Below are 12,120 nucleotides of genomic sequence, written 5' to 3' on the forward strand. Positions count from 1 at the left end.
TTGGAAAGATAGACTGTAATCACTTCTCCATTCTAATGAGCAGGCCCCACTAAGCCCTGGGAATTCAACATGGTGCAATCCTTACACAATTATTTATATAAATAGTTAGAGTGTGAATACCCATAGGACACATCAGGATATCTGTATGAATGTTACATCATGCTGCAGTACAAAAGGTGTTTATCTCCAAGATAAAAAACACACACAGAGAGAAACTGTTCAGAGATGTCTGAACCTAAGCAAAAAACAAAAAGTGTTTTATATGTCTTCTCCAGAATAAAACGCTGGTTGATATCCTAAATGTGAAAATACTGAAACTTAGGCCTGTAATATAAAATGAAGGATATGGCAGACAAGCAGTGTGGTAGGTAAGAAAGCAGTCAGGTGCAGGGTGGGCTGAGGGTAGACTGAGGTTGGTGGGACGATCCCCACGCAGCAGCAGTAATATCCCACCTTGTTCTTCTTTTGGTATCTGTACACATGGAAAAGCACTATTTGTTTGCAACGTTCAGTCATGTAACACTGTGTGTGAGCTATCTGGGGTAGCTAAATACTTAGCCACCTCACAGCCATCTTCTAGTTGTTATGGTTAGGTAAGATTTGTTCTCCTTGCACCCTCCAAACAGATTGCCTCTCAGGACACCCAGATCCTTCAGATTCATAGTGAAGCAATACTTTCCCCTCTTGAATGGCAACATTTGAAAACGCGTCAAGTGAACTGATATTACCCTTCATTTACTTTCCAGTTCTTAACAGCTTCCATTCGCTTCAGCATATCACTTGATATCTTCCAAGTACAAGCTGTCAGTTCCCCTGAAACTCTTACCCCCGAGCACCAAGACCTTGCCACATTTCCTTTCCAACACTTTCATGCACATGACAGAAAGGTGCAAATTTAAATTTCCCAGTTATATGGAGTGCTAAACCAAGTGATTTCAATGATTAATATTCATTAAATGATGCATGGAATAGGGAGCTGCTTAAGGGAGCAGGACAAAAAGCTGAGTCAGATCATTGCTCCATCTCACTGAGTATTGTCCAATGCAGCCAACGTGGTGCCCTCCAGGTGTTGTTGGGACTACAACTCCCATCAGTTGCAGTCAACATAGCCAATAGTCAGAGACAATGGAAGCCATAGTCCATCAACTATTGCTGACCCTGCGCCACATATATATTTGTGTGGCTGGAACATGTCCTTGAGCTATAGTAATGTTTTTTCCTTGATTTAATGAATGGTAGTGAGGGGTGTGAAAGTCTGTGCAGAAGCTGGCCTAGTGTACAAAGATAAAATTCACACCCACTGCTCTGCTTGCTTTTGCCTCTGGTTTCATCCACCACTGGTGTGTGCCTCGCAGAAGATTGCTCAGCAAGGAATGGAGTCCCCAGGCTGAAAAAGGATCCTCAGCCCAGATTTAGGTAGAGGATCATTCTCTGAAGAGAAACTCCCTTAAGCTATTAGCTCACCTCAGTTCTTCAACCTTAGAAGCACACACTACTGTGCATTCCATTACAACAAATGAAAATGTATTATAAGCCAGGCACAAAAGCTCTGCAAGATAAGGAAGATCACTAACTTCTGGACTATACCAGGTTCCTAGACTGATACATGGTAACCTTCTGGCTTTCTAACTTATGCTTTTATTCACAAATCTCTTAGTTCTTTCATTTTGGTAGGGGCAGGCAGTGTGATACTCTCCAGATGTTTTGGACTCCAATACCCACCAGTTCCAGTCAGCATGGTCAGAGATCAGGGATGGTGGGAGTTGTAGCTCAAGAAGATCTGCATGGAATCATGCTGACTATTTTTGCCTCAATGAGTTGGCAAGTTGGATGCCTCTCTCTCTTCTTGTCTTCAGAGGTTTCCTCTGCCAATCTCTGGTCAAATCAATTCTGCCCAGCAGCAACTCCTCTGCCTCAACTCAGTTCGGGATATCAAGCAGGCCACATTTTTCTTCTGTGTTCAGGGAATCTGACATCTTACAAGGTTGAAGGTATGACATATTATGTCAGCTGTTTTGCTTTGACAAATCATGAGGAGGTGCAAAAAGCAATGAAAGGCACTGAAGCATCACTTTCAGACCACTGGAAATTCTATCCATTTGCCACCCTTGCCACTTGTACTGCCTTGCTTTGGTTGCTGACAGTTCTCCAGGCATAGCATACTTATAGACTTGGAAAGCTAATTTGCCAGTGGTACCATCAGGGCAGAACTTTGGGGCAGGTATCCAGAGCCCCACTCAGCAGAATGAGGTTCCCCCAAACTCATCAGGGTTGGCTTACCACAATTTGAAGTGAATGAAGCAATACGGCCATCTAAAGAAGGGAGGCCCTATTAAACTACCAAGTTCGGAGTCTGAGGTTACTGAACTGTACTACTGAACTTGATTTAGAAAGGGGGAGTGAATTAGATAAAAAGTTGATAATCTTAGGATGTTGGATCAATGGCAGTTTTCTATACAGCCCTCTTCACGATCCACCTCTGTGGAAAACCACAAAAAATGGAGAAACCACCAAAAACCAGTGCAAAGAGAATTGGGAAGTTCCATAGAAAATTGATTCACACACACACACAAAATTTAAAAGCCACAGTGAGTCTTCTGCTACACAGACCTACTCTTGAAGAGAAATGGGGGGAAATGCTTTTTGCAAGTATTGCATAGAACTATCGCAGTAATCACAAACAATCATCTTATGTTCCACTACATTCTCTCCCATCATTATTATTTGCCCCAGCCTATGAGCCAGTTCTTTCATTATAGGAGCCACATGGCCGCCACTCCCTTATACTCCACCCCACACTTCCCATAGCAACATAAGAATGTAGGGAACAACATGGGAGGGAAGGACATGATTGTATGGAAAAAATGATGCTGGCATCAGAGTGTGGAGATTACCATGGCTCTTGCAGTTGAGATCCTTCATTGTGGTTTCTATGTGGTATGGGGCCCTCAAAGAGCAGTAACCACTAAGCTCTTGTAATATAAGAACAAAAGGGTAGAACATAAGAGCAAAAAGTCTGAAGCATTGGGGGGGGGGAGAATCCCACCAGATGATGTGAAGATGTTCTGGATCTTCTATTGCTCTGGACACATGCAATGTATATGTTTTCCCCACCCCAACAATAGCCAAAGTCCATAAATTCTTTAGAGTAACAAGCTTTCATGTTATCAGTCCACATATACAGGATATTCACTTCCACACTCAGGGGCTGGGGTGCCTATTAGAGGGAATGATAGAACTGCAGAGACATTCCAGACCAGTCTGTACAGGTAAGTAAAGGACTCAGAACTCTGCTAATGTCACATCAAAGACACCAGAGGCGTAGCTACATTAGTAAAGAAATAGTGTTTTAAATGCATTATAACACTGGGACACCAGATGGCGCTGTGGAGTTCCATCTTTCACCAATGTGCTTTCCCATTACAGTGGTACCTTGGGTTACAGACGCTTCAGGTTACGCGATTTTGGGTTGTGCACTGCGCCGAACCTGAAAGTACTGGAATTGGTTACTTTCGGGTTTTGGTGCTCACGCATGCACAGAAGTGCTAAATTGCGCTTTGTGCAGAAGCACTGAATCACGACCCGCACGCACAGACGTGGCACTGTGGGTTGTGAACACTGCGAGTTTCGGACGTGCCTCCCACACAGATCACATTAGCAACCTGAGGTTCCACTGTATGAGGTTTAGAACACATTTTCCCGAAACATTTTTTTTGATGTGTCTAGATCCAGTCCGGTACTGCTAGATTGTTACTCCAGTGCTGAAGGTCAAATAATGACTTATGCAAATATAAAGACAGTGCTACTGTGCTGGTTTAGGCAGCAATCCTAAACATGCGTTATGAAATCAGTTCCATGGAACTTAGTAGGACTTCATTCCAAACTTGTTTAAGAAACTAACTAACTTGTTAGTTTCAGAACTCGATAATCATCCACTTAAATACCCAGTAGACACACACAGAAGCAGCAACACAAGAAACATTTCACTGTAGAAAACAATATGTGAGATTATTTTTAGTGCCGTTTAAGTCTCTGCAATAAATGCACTTTAAAGCTCTTACCAACATTATGTCCCCTAATCTTCAGGGCCAAGGATACCACTTTTCATTATCAATGAGCCTGACAAGCATTCATCTGAACAACTCTCACTTGAGCCCTCTGGTGCTCAATTGATTTCACAGTGAGTTAAGAGCTTGCAGCACCTGACATTCCATAACAAGATCTATAGAATTCACTCAAGGCCACGGGCAGAACTGTCGAAGTTCTCCATCATGCTGTCTAAAGACGTCTTCAAAATTTTCATAGGCAAGTGATCATATCCATAGGAATACAGTCATAAATATTTTATTGGTTACTATTAAACGATGGACAACTGAGCAAGCAGAACAAGTATGTTGACATACATGGTGGCCTTTTGTAATTGTAAGTAAGCCTATGCAAAGCTATCCAAACTGCTTCCAGATTAGAATACTAGTTGATGTAGTTTCTTGTGAACTTAACTGAACAAAAGCTGTCTATCTCACAGTCAAATTAAATAGGACATCAGTGATGCATTAATACAATTCCAATGTCTCTTTGCTCTCTCAGTCTTTTTGCTAATTGTAGCCACTGGGCATTCAAAGTTGGATCAGATTGTGTCAGGAGGGCGGAAGACCCTTAACGGCTACTTTCAGCCAAAGGGAGAGAAAGAGACAGATGCCTTCACACATCTAACACCATGTCGAGTTTGGCTCCCAGCTATATAGTTTTGCTCACAAATATCTTATCAGAACATTCTTGTGGTATTTCAGCCCCAGGAACTTGACTTTCTGAAGTATCAAGGAGTCAGGGGTTATTAAAGTGAACACCAGGTTAACTGCCTGATATAATAACATGAAAAGGCCCTGCTCCGTTTGCTTTTCTCCAGAGACAGTTCTGTAAATCAAAAGAGGCAACTTGTTTCAAAGTTAGCCTTTACTCTGCATTTCTATTCCCAGTCCAACCATTGCTCCAAGGCCCAGATCCCAGCAGCAAGTGATCATGCACTGAGGCACACAGTCACATAGAAAAATGTTAAGTGGAACTCAGCTGCATACACAGGGGAATCCACAGCAATTTCTGTTACTGGTCTAGAAGTTATGGTTCCTGAATATATGCTAGCATGGAGAAGATAAAGCACTGCCTGTTTATATGAATCAGCTCTATGGTATATTTAAAGCACTGCCCAAAATCACTCTTTCTTTTTCCTTCAGGATAACCTTTGAATACCCATAGGTAAAGGTAAAGGTACCCCTGCCCGTACGGGCCAGTCTTGACAGACTCTAGGGTTGTGTGCTCATCTCACTCTATAGGCCGGGAGCCAGCGCTGTCCGCAGACACTTCCGGGTCACGTGGCCAGCGTGACAAGCTGCATCTGGCGAGCCAGCACAGTACACGGAACGCCGTTTACCTTCCCGCTGGTAAGCGGTCCCTATTTATCTACTTGCACTTAATTGTGCTTTCGAACTGCTAGGTTGGCAGGCGCTGGGACCGAACGACAGGAGTGCACCCCGCCGAGGGGATTCGAACCGCCGACCATGCGAACAGCAAGTCCTAGGCGCTGAGGTTTTACCCACAGCGCCACCCGCGTCCCCCATAGCTGCATGCAAAATGCATACCCATAGCTGCATGCAAAATGTCCTAGGTTAAAATTGTGGCTACAGCAATTAAAAGTATCATGGGGGACTGAGAAAGATTTATTCCCAAGACTTTGGAGTGCTATTGCCAAAGCAGACAGTACTAGATGGACAAATGGTCTGGCTAAGTATAAAGCATCTGTATAAGATGACATTTATGCACCACTATATGCACCAAGATGCATATAAAGCATCTGTATAAGATGACATTTATGCACCACTATATGCACCAAGCACCATTCCAGAGTGTGTTTCCTGCGTTTTAAAATGCTAAAGGAAAAAGGCCGAGAATCTTTAGAAAGGTTCTTCAAAACATGGGGAAACAGCCATTGCCGATTCCTTCTCAGCAACCATCAGTGCATCCTGAAATTATTCTGCATCTGGCAGAGACTAATTTAATTAAGTATTCCTACCATCCCCTGTAATCCACCTTAACACTATTACACACAACAGACTTTGAAGTCTCCCAACAAACATCATGCCCAGGCAGGACAAGTGCAAGACATTCCACCATCTCAAGATGGGATGGTGTTGCCACCACCTTCTCCTCATTTTCCCCGCTGCCACCTCTTCCATCTTCCTTCTCTTCCTCCAGCGCTGCTGCCACTCCCCCATGCTGTCAACAAAGTGGCAGCAGTGCAGACATTCCATGTCTTGCACGAAGGGGTCATTCCACAGAGAGAAGCATTGTGGGCAAGGTTGCCTAGAGGGCACATATGCCGCTGATGCTTAACCACATTGGTGGCAAATTTCCTGTCTAAAGTTACATGAAACCTTTAAAAGTATCTGGACTATTCCAGTTTCTTTACTGTGAAGTAGAAACGATAACCCAAAGACATACTGAGACTTTTAAAAGGACCTAGCTACACTTACAGCCAGCATTAAAAATGTTATATTATAAAAGCAACTGTAGCTATGATCAGATCTCTAACAGCAAGACAAGAGTATGATCAGCAGGAAGAATTGGAGGACAGAGTGATATATGTTGCTACCCTAACACTGAACCTGCCCTGATTTAGACCATTTATTCATGGCTGAGATCAGACACCATCACTTTGCAGATGGGAAGTCTGGAATCTTACTTGTTGATTTTACTAGCTCTAACTTGTGACTTAGTTACAGGGGACAGAAGCGCACTGGAGTAAGAAAGCCAGTATGTAAAAAGTATCCCTATTCCAAAAAGGATAGAGTTGTTACTTTTTCAGAAAACAACAACAACACCAAACAAGCCAGGGATCTGTTCTATGTAGAAATGCAGTAAGGAATTGTATTTTGTAGTGATGTTCAACCGATGTTCAGCAATGCCAGGCATACAGAAGGGTTGCTTTCTAATAGGTCAGTTGAAAGGGAAATGGATTAATGGCTCCATCCAACTGAGTGTGATTCATTTCAAGGAACAAAAGCAGTGCCAGTAACCAGTAGCTCTTTTCAAGTAGAAGAAAACAATATCTATGCCCCCATTCAGGAGGATATGTCTGGCTGCCAAGAAATCATCAGTGTTTTAGGTCCTATCACTTTGCAACCTTATCAAAGTATTCTGTTTCCTTTTCCATCACATTTGTTTGCCAGCTGAAGCCCAGAACAAACTCTGCATAAAACAACCTCTGCAAAAATGCAGGCTTATTAGAAACCTCTAATGTGTAATCTTTTTGACAATTACATCTTATGTAACAAAAGTTAATAGTTTCAGAAAACTTCACTTAGATAAAGAAATCTGATTTAAACACAGACCGGTAATTAAACATTATACAGTTACTCAAATATTATAAACATTAGTTATTGAAATGTTGAAATAAAAGTACAAATAGCACATAATAGTTATCACAAACAACTTATCCGGTTATCAGAAGAGGACAAATGTCACTATGCTATTTAAATAAACTCAAACACAATGCTGTAAATGACACAAAATGACTATAAATATTATTACTAAATTGCAGTAGAATGTTTCAGAGTAAATTTTTTTGTAAATCTACACAGTATGCAATACTGAGCACATAGAACGCTTTCAACCTACAGTCACCTGACCAGACCAAAGAAGACTGTCAGATACCTTAGCGGTAAAGTTTATTTTAGTGTGCTTACAAAATTGAAAAGCAGTGTAATTTTTTTTCAAATACTGTAACTGCAAACTGAACTTCAGCTATGTGTATCTAGGTTCTCTACAGTTTCTGCTCTCTGCTACAAAAGTCAGACCACACTCATTTATTCTTCAACTAAATCCTATAGGAGACAACAGCTGCCATCTAGACTGCAGAGCAATGAACCACGAGGTGACAATCTAACAACAGGAGATGTCTCCTGGTTAGCAGCCGTATCTGTACCTGGGAATACAAGCACTGATAGCATTATTTGACGTATGCATGGCTAGTGGCTCTGCACTGAGGAACTCAATGGAGATCAAGGCAGCACTGATCATGTGACATGAAAGGGCAGGAGGGTATTAGAAATTTAAGGATTTCATTTGATAAGGGTTTGCCATTCTGCGGCTTCATACACACCATACAAAGCACCCACCCACACCAAGAGTCATGGGAATTGTGGGTGCTGTGAACTGTAGCTCTGTGAGAGGTAAATTACAGCTCCCAAGAGCCTTTTTGGAGGGGGGTCCAGATGTGCTTTAAATGTATGGTGTGTATACAGACATGTGCTCAATGTTGCAATGCTATGCACACATCCCTGTGAGAAAGATCCACTGAATAAAGGGAAATACCTGGTCTTCTTTTCAGCAACCTTACTATTCACCCAGGCCTTTTAAAATTTAAGTTTTGCAATTTCTCTGTTTGGCCTGCAAAGTTACCAGATGTGACACTGTTCCGTCCTCCAGACTCCAGTGCCTTACAGTCCCAGATAACATAACTGATCTCTCTGTCAGCCACACTTTCTCTAGCTAAAGATATTGTAATTTTAGAGAGCCAAGTTCTGCCTAATTTTTGAATTTTAGTACTGTATACTCAATCCTTGATGTGATGGGTCTCTGAACATTTACCTCGCTCCCCCAGATATTGTATAACATTCGTAACTGAAATCTAAATTTGAAGCAAATAGCAAGCAAGACAAAAATAATAATTAGCCGTGCAATTTCTTATTCGCCTAGGACAAATCAGAGCTGTCCCAAGGCAAGGATTCAAGATTCAGCTGCACTGCTGTTGGTCTTTTTGCTCATGTTCACATAGCTTCAGTTTCCTTTATCACTGCTACAACCAATAAAATGTAGTACACCTCCATAACAAACAGCTTTGTATATACTCTCTTCTAGTCCATGCTTTATATGGAAAATGCCCTAAAGCCCAGAGTAAGAAAGACATGTGTTCTAATACCGACTCAAAAAGAGCAGCAATCATTGCAGAACCCATACAGGAAGTAGCAGCAACAGAGGAGGAGCTGCAGTGAGAAAAGTTGCTGATAGACAGAAAGGGAGAATCAGTCCAGAGAACTGATTCTTCAAGACAGTTGACGACCTTTTGCTACGATGCACAAACTCCATTTAAATGCAGACACACTTAACATAAATAGGTTAAGATGTATCTTGGAGGCTCTGAAACCATTGCATAGCATAGGGCAGCTTTTGCCAAAAGGGTACCCTCTTAATGTTTTGAACTACAACTCCCATCAGCCCCAACCAGCAATGTGCTGGAGTAGGACATCAGAAAATCAAAAGGTATTACAGTAGAAGGCACTATGACACCAGTTAGGATCAAAGGACTCTAAGCTACAGCAAGCATGCAATTAGATGCAGGGCAGCCCCTATGACTTCCACATGGAAAGGATGGTATTAATATTTTCTTATATGGGATGCACAAGAAAATAATGGCATTTGCTTCTAGACTCAGTTTTGCAGTGTTTCTAAATCCTAGAGAGTCCATTACATTCTGCAAAGATGGATATAAAAAACTAACTCTGTTGCTTACCTTGCATTATTCAGCATAAGAGGCGTTTAAAGAGCTATTCCCTACAGTGAAGATTTTGAAGTGCCTTGGCATGGGAACCACAAAGTCAGGCAATATGCAAACCAGAGTACAATTATAAGGATGAATACAGTGCTTTAAAGCTTTCTTTAAAATACAGCAAGCCACCCAGCATCTTTTATAAGCCTGCTCATGGGGTAAAGATTCACGTTTTCACCTTTCCTAACTTTGCCTAGAGTTAGCGCAGCCTTCCCCAACCTCATGCTTTCTAGAGGTCCCCATCTGCTCCAGCCAGCACAATCACCCCAATCAGGTTTTGTTTACAGTAGTACCTCGGGTTACATACGCTTTAGGTTATGCTAACCCAGAAACAGTACCTCGGGTTAAGAATTTTGCTTCAGGATGAGAACAGAAATCGTGTTCCGGCGGCGGGGCAGCAGCGGGAGGCCCCATTAGTTAAAGTGGTGCTTCAGGTTAAGAACAGTTTCAGGTTAAGAACAGACCTCCAGAACGAATTAAGTTCTTAACCCGGGGTACCATTGTACTGGTGGAGTGACAAACAGGTTTTGTTTAAAGGGTATGGAGAAAGAGTAGCCCACACTACACAACCAATGTACAGAAGTTGTTTCTGATAATTTATGATCTACATGTGACCTGGTGCACACCGACACATTTACTCAGAAGTAAGTCCCATTGAGTTCAATAGGGATCACTTCTAGCCCAGCTAAATGGTGTGTATCTGGGAGTACTGCAGCCTGAGTCTGGATCCAATCCATTGCTGTTCATTATTTCAAAGCTGTATAAAAAAATTCGTGAGAAGTCTGACCAGAAGGTAATTTCTAAAGCAACGTTAGTTTGCTTTAAGAAAAAAAGCCCAGTGATTTTTCACACTTTCTTGTTTTGCCCACATCTCTGTCATAGATGTTTTATATCTCATTAGTTCCTATCCAGAATGGGGAAATAATTCTGACTTTTCATCAGTTATGTCATCACTGAGAGTAGAATACTATCTGTAGGCCTTCTGGAGTGGAATCCGCATATGAGCTATCTGGTGGTATTCCAACATCTAGCCATGTCCCTAACATTTTACAGTTGTCTCATATGCTTTCACAGGCTATGCATTTCCTAACAAGAACTGCACAAGCAACAGCCCACCAACTACTACCTTAACCACTTCGTTTAAGCCTGATGACAGGGCTTTCCTTCCTGAAGTGAATTAGCAAGCAAGGACTTTATTCTGAAGCCCCTCATTTACTAACACAAACACTTTCCCTTTTTGATATCTTTATCTAGCTTTGGAAGAAAGTAAGAGACAGTTTGAAAGTATTCTTTAGACTGCAACCTTTTAACAACTACTTTGGAGTAAGCTCTATTAAACACAGAGGGATGAACTTATACTTTAGCCTTGGGAGTCAAGCTGGATGATATTAGGAGTTGGCTGGAAGAGAGAAAAGAAAGAAGAAAAGAGCTTAGGAGAGACAGGGAAGGAAGTAACTATACTTGCAGTTCTGCTTACCTGGGAGTAACTTACGCCATGGCTAAGGAGCACACTGTAACTAACAGCACCAAACATTTAAAGGTTATTTAATGCATTATAGAACACATGACTCCCTCACAGAATCCTAGGAAGTGTAGTTTCCCTCTCACTGACTTTCAGTTACCAGCACTCTTAAACTACACTTCCCAGGATTCTTTGGGGGCTGGAGTCATGTGCTTTGAATATGTGTTGAATAAGCTTTAAATGTATGGTGTAGATCTGCCCCACCTGGGGCATTCAGAAAGAAAGGACTAGAGCTGTCTCCTGCTTTCTTTTTACCCCTCTGCAATTTTATAGAAAAAAGCTTTGGTTTAGCTAGTTTTAAAAATTGTACTCCTGGGAAATACCATTGATTATAAATAGCTTCTACTCAAAGTTTGACTCATGCACCATAGCATACAGTATAAGGAAAATGTGGTTTAAAATCCATCTAACAAAGTTTAATGTTGTACAGTGGTACCTCGGGTTACAGACGCTTCAGGTTACATACACTTCAGGTTACAGACTCCGCTAACCCAGAAATAGTACCTCGGGTTAAGAACTTTGCTTCAGGATGAGAACAGAAATCGTGCTACGGCGGCGCGGCAGCAGCAGGAGGCCCCATTAGCTAAAGTGGTGGTTCCGGTTAAGAACAGTTTCAGGTTAAGAACAGATCTCCAGAACGAATTAAGTACTTAACCCGAGGTACCACTGTACTTCAATACTTGTTAATTTCAAGATGTTGCAAAGTAGTTCTTGTCTTGACCATTTTAGTGAAGATCCCATAGGGAACTTGAGATGATGTGTGTGAAAGCAATGGAATGTGTATTATTAAAAATTTCCCTAGGTCTAGCTGCATACAGAAAGTAATAGCAAGCATGTCCTGTTCTCCTTTCCCAAGCCATTAACTTCCCTCCTTAAGCATTTCATTTGCTGGGTGGCCTTAGCTTTGCTCTGTCATACCAGATTGTGAAACTAAGTATTAAACTTAGATGTAAAACAAGGAATCTTTTTCTGATACTAATCTAATAAAAGGAAAGAG

At 41.7% G+C, this 12,120-nt stretch overlaps 1 protein-coding gene across 1 annotated transcript in view; it reads right to left on the minus strand.

The window, feature by feature from the left end:
• The window catches only part of MAPRE2 (microtubule associated protein RP/EB family member 2), an 87,610-nt gene that overhangs the window by 65,492 nt on the left and 9,998 nt on the right, over positions 1-12,120 (minus strand). The window lies entirely within an intron of this gene.

Source organism: Podarcis muralis, chromosome 8 (assembly GCF_964188315.1).
Source record: "Podarcis muralis chromosome 8, rPodMur119.hap1.1, whole genome shotgun sequence".
NCBI lineage: Eukaryota > Metazoa > Chordata > Lepidosauria > Squamata > Lacertidae > Podarcis > Podarcis muralis.